The 5,636-nt window shown below is 51.3% G+C and overlaps 1 long non-coding RNA gene across 1 annotated transcript; it reads left to right on the top strand.

The window, feature by feature from the left end:
• The first annotated feature begins 1,978 nt into the window (after positions 1–1,978).
• LOC140425738 (uncharacterized) lies at positions 1,979–3,729 on the top strand. The gene is made up of 2 exons (XR_011947964.1): positions 1,979–2,183; positions 2,959–3,729. It is a non-coding gene; the product is annotated as an uncharacterized lncRNA (long non-coding RNA).
• The last annotated feature ends 1,907 nt before the right edge of the window (positions 3,730–5,636 follow it).

Genomic DNA, 5,636 nt, shown 5'->3' with positions numbered 1-5,636 from the left:
GGTCGGTTCAGACTTGTTGGGGAATGGCCTCCTTCTGTGATTCTATCATTCTATGACATGGGACTGGGCAGGCATGGTAGGCTGCGCATCGTTTGCGCATGGGCCAATGCACACAGGCGCTCTGATCACCTCAAGGTTTACCGGCTATAGGGAAGACTGGCGGGGCATGGACACCACATCCCACCTTCACCCCCCCCCCCCCCCCCCCACCATCCCCACCTCTTGGCCACTGCATCGCTTGCAACCCCCTCTGTGGTTCCTAAGTGGCACGCATGGTCAGTATCATCACCTCCTCCTCAATCGGGGTGCATGATGGACCCCCCCCCAGGCTACTCCATGGGATGGGAGTGCGAGCGGAGCTAACCCCGGAGGATCCCTCTCCACCTGCGCTGCCAGTCCTGTAGTCCCGCTGCCGTCTTGACCAGGGAGCTGACAACCATGGAGCACAGGGAGTGAACCACCTCCGTCTGGGACTGCGCCACATCACGCTGCAACTCTTCCACCGCCTTCTGAGTCTGTGCCATAAAATCATAGAATTCACATTGCAGGCTATTTGGCCATCGAGTCTGCACCGGCCCTGGAAAGAGCACCCCATTTAAGCCCACACTTCTAACCTATCCCCGGAACCCAGTAACACCACCTAACCTTTTTTGGACACAAAGGGCAATTTAGCATGACCAATCCACCTAACCTGCACATCGTTGGACCGTGAGAGGAAACCGGAGCAGACGCAGGGAGAACGTGCAGACTCCACACAGACAGTGACCCAAACCGTGAATCGAATTGGGACCCTGGGGCTGTGAAGCAATTGTGCTAACCACTGTGTTACCGAGCTGCCATATCAGCCAGTGACTGGGCAATGCCGCCGACGCTCCTAGCCATAGCCCGCTGTGTCTAGGCTATGCTCAGGAGCGCCGCTGCAATGTCCAGGTGACTCTGGCACGTGGCCCTGCCCTGGGCCTCAGCGACCACCTGTACAGAATGCCCCAGCCTTGGACTTGCTGATCCATAACCAAAACCCTTACCCATCCCCAAGACCTCTATTGTAGATGTCACCATATGTTGTTGGCTTGGGTGGCGCACATGGCCATACCACCTCCTACTCCTGTACACGGTTGGTCTCCTCCATCTCCACCTGCAGGTGCTGGATGCTCACCAACAACCCCTCATGTAGTCCCTGGCTCTGGGACTGCATCTCCACAATCAATGAGATTGTCCGATCCAGAAGTCCAAAACCTGTCTAGATGACAGCTAATTCCTGGGGTCGGCCCGCCCTCTGACCGTCCACCGCTGCGAGAGTTCCTACCTCCACCTGCTAGACTGGAGGATGTGTCTGGTGCACACAGATAGTGTCCCAGGAGTATCTTCACTAAAGTGCCAGCTGAGATGAGTGTCTCTGGGATGGTGGAGTGTGTTGGAGACAGCTGTGACGGGAAATCCGTGTCATCCTCGGGCTCGAGCTCCAGGATGTCCGAGTCTGGGGTCCATTGCTTGCGTCCATGTCAGTGTCATTGTCGCTGGTCAGCACCTGGGGTTCTGCCTGTGGCTGTGTCTGGGATTGTGGGAACATCAGAAGGACCCGCCCCATCACCAGCAGGTCCTGCAAAACACAAGCCTTACTTTGTCCCTAGTTACCCTCTTCCCATTGATATACTGATAGAATATTTTGGCATTTTTCTTACTTTTATCAGTGAGAGATTTCTCATATCCCCTCTTTGCTCTCCTAATTGCTTTAGTGCAAGGTATAAGTTATACACTGAGGCAGTGTTAGATCACAACAGTGATTTCTTAACAAAGGGAGAACGTTATATTTACAGAATAACACAATTCCAACACAGGACTAGCTCCCTTGGCTCCGGGGCTTAGTCTGATGATCCCCAGTACCCGGGTCCGTGCCCTGCCGCCTGATAGGTCCAGGTTTGCACGCTCTGTCCCCATAGGTTCCGGATGGGTCACGTGGCCTGCGAAGAATCTCCCCTTAAAGGGGCCACATTATTACAGACGCAAATTGTGCATTAAATTAATCATTGTTAAAAATTAGATTCAGAGAATGGTAACTACTATTATCAATACATCAGGAACAGATACCAAACTTGTGACATTGTCAGAGTTGGCTAAATGCAACTCATCTACTCTGTATGAGACAACAGGAGAAGAAATGCCTCGGACTGGCAACATAAGAAGTAGGATTAGTGGTGATTATTTACATGTCAAATGTGCTGTTACTTGTTCACTATTCCAATTAGTACTACTTGTCCTCTTTGTTGTCAGTATTACTTGGTGTGCATTTTAAAGCTTGCAATGTAAAAATGCATGTACGAGCATGTTTTCCTTCTGATGAAAGTCATGTTGTCGGAACATTCTGTTCTCTGGTGAAACATAATACGGGGTGGAGAGTAACTGGAGAAGGTGGCTGCTACTGGCTGTGTTAATCAGCTTTCATTGTGTAGGGGGGCGAGGAGGCGGAGGATATTTTGCTGTCCAATGTGACATGCATTTCTTGTATGTGACTGGTGCTTGATCTTCATCTGGACTGCCACTTCTCACAGGGTGCGCACGTTGTGTTTTCAGCAGTGCGCAAGAGCAAATAAAAATTGATTGTTCAACATACCTAACAGGTAAATATTGAAAAGGGATCAAAAATAAATGTTCAGAATGGCAATCACATTGGACTCAGAGGCTGCAAATGAAGCATCTCAATGTTTCCTATTAAAAACTTCTTTGTGTATTATTTGTTTTTGTTTATTAATTTCATATAAGGCAAAAAGACAGTATAAACACTACTCTGTCCTGGTAACTAGTCACTTTCAGAGCGGTGCCAGCACATCACAGGTACCATTTATTTAATTACAACAGGCATATTAACTATTCAGGCTGACCGATTACACTGATCACAGACAGTATTGTATTGTGTCACTTTGTTTATAACTAACTTTTTTGTCTTTTTTTGTTCTCCAGAGATTTTTAACACGAAAGGCGGTTGTCTGCGAGACTAACATTTGGACCTTGCGGAAGAGAAATGACAAAGACATTGTGCTAAACTGGTGTTGAATGGCAAACTGGTATTTAGAGGATTGTTAAATTCCTGAAGGTAACTGCTGGATGGCTGTAAACATATTGGGGATCATTTTCATCAAAGACATTAAGCACTAAAGTGGTAAAGAAGTGGCCATGAGACGGTCTTAATCTGTATTTAGCACAAAACACCACTTTGTTCAAGAAGTTGAAGCCAGCTCCAGCAACTCCCATCCAGAGGCTTGTTAAGCAGCTGATTGCCATTTAAAATGTCAGCTAGTACTGGTTAAAGAGACTGCATTGCATTTTGGAGGCTTGCATGTCATTTAACTCACATGCCCAACAATAGCCAGCTGACTGGAATTTAACAGCGTTGAGTCCAAATTGAAGTATTCCATTTTGTGTATTACTTCACAGGATGTGAGCACCTTGGCGAGGCCAGCATTTGTTGCTTATCCCTAATAGCCCTTGAGAAGGTGGTAGTGAGCTGCCTTCTTAAGCTATTGCAGTCTCTGGTGGTATGTATTAGGGGAGTATGGTACCTGTGAAGCCGAGAGGCCATTGGCTGACAGGTCCCGGGTCCTGGTTGGATCTGCCACCTGCTGGCCCCGCCCTGAAGGCCGAGTATAAGAGCTCGAGTTCTCCCGGCAGCCGCATTCTGTAACTGAGCTGCTGGGGAACAAGTCTTGCTTAATAAAGCCTCGATTGATTTAATCTCTTCTCGACTTGAGTGAGTAATTGTTGCGCTACAATTTATTAAGCAAGATTAAAAGACTATGGAGTTCCGGATCGCCCCGGAGTGTCTGCGAATCAGCCCCCATGCAGCTAACTCGGCGGCCATGTTTAAACGCTGGCTAGCATGCTTCGAAGGGTACCTTCGAACAGCCCCCGGCCGGACCACGGAAGATCAGAAAATGCATGTCCTGCATTTCAGGGTGAGCCCGGAGATCTACATGCTCATTGAAGACGCGGAGGATTTTCCGACAGCGCTCGCCATGCTGAATGCGGTCTACATTCAGCCCATAAACCAGGTCTACGCACGCCACCAACTCGCGACGAGACGGAAAATCCCCAGAGAATCGCTCGGCGTGTTCTACAGCGCGCTCTTGATACTGGGAAGGAACTGCAACTGCCCGTCGGTGAGCGCAAACGAGCACACGGAGCTCCTAATCAGGGATGCTTTTGTGGCAGGTATGACTTCTTCTCAAATTCGCCAAAGACTGTTAGAAAGAGACTCACAGAGGCACGGGCCCTTGCGGCCTCCCTCGACGTGGCCTCACACAATGCCCGCGCCTACAGCCCCAACCGCGCGGCAGCCCCTTGGGCTCCGTGGACCCCCGTTGCGACTGACTCCCCGGCACCCCCAACCCCCCGCAAGCCTGCGCGGCGAGAGCACCAGACCATCCCGGTGGGCCCCTCTGCTATATTTGCGGGCATGCGAAACACCCCCGGCAGAGCTGCCCGGCCCGCGCAGCTATTTGTAAAAGCTGCGGCAAAAGGGGGCATTGCGCAGCAGTGTGCCAGTCCCGGGGGGGTCGCCGCAATCTCCGGGAGAGAACGGGGACAGCAGACTCAACCCCCCCAGCGCTCCATGTGCTGCCCGCGGGCGCCGCCATTTTGGGCCCCAGACACCAGGAGGGAAGGATGGGCGCCGCCATCTTGTGACCCCCCGGCCACATGCGATCCATGGGGGTGGCCATTTTGTCCACCACCGACCGCGTGCGATCCATGGATGCCGCCATTTTGGCTGATAGCCAAGGACCCCAGCATAGACGGCTTCACGGGGCCGGAAGAAAACGCCACAGTGCAGCAACCTAGACTGGCTTCGATGACCCTGGACCAATCGCGGCCCCGGACACTCCAAACGGCAAAAACAACAGTGCTGGTCAATTGGTATGAGACGTCATGCCTAATCGACTCTGGGGGCACGGAAAGTTTTATCCACCCAGACACGGTAAGACGCTGTTTTCTCTCTATTCGTCCGAGTACCCAAAAGATTTTCCTGGCTGCGGGGTCCCATTCAGTAGAGATCAAAGGCTTCTACATCGCGAACCTAACGGTGCAAGGGAGGGAGTTTAAGAATTATAGGCTGCATGTCCTTCCCCAACTCTGCGCTCCCACTCTCTTGGGGTTAGATTTCCAGTGTAACCTCCAGAGCCTTACGTTCTAATTCGGTGGCCCAAAACCCCCACTCACTATCTGCAGCCTCGCGACCCTCAAGGTTGAACCGCCTTCCTTGTTTGCGAACCTCACCTGGGATTGCAAACCCGTCGCCACTAGGAGCAGACGGTACAGCGCCCAGGACCGAACATTTATCTGGTCTGAAGTCCAGCGGCTGCTGAAGGAAGGCATAATCCAGGCCAGCAATAGTCCCTGGAGAGCCCAGGTGGTAGTTGTGAAGACCGGGGAGAAGCAGAGGATGGTCAAAAGAACAAAGAACAAAGAAATGTACAGCACAGGAACAGGCCCTTCGGCCCTCCAAGCCCGTGCCGACCATACTGCCCGACTAAACTACAATCTTCTACACTTCCTGGGTCCGTATCCTTCTATTCCCATCCTATTCATATATTTGTCAAGATGCCCCTTAAATGTCCCTATCGTCCCTGCTTCCACTACCTCCT

This window comes from Scyliorhinus torazame, chromosome 6 (assembly GCF_047496885.1).
Source record: "Scyliorhinus torazame isolate Kashiwa2021f chromosome 6, sScyTor2.1, whole genome shotgun sequence".
Lineage (NCBI taxonomy): Eukaryota > Metazoa > Chordata > Chondrichthyes > Carcharhiniformes > Scyliorhinidae > Scyliorhinus > Scyliorhinus torazame.
This window is presented reverse-complemented; position numbering and strand designations above follow the sequence as displayed.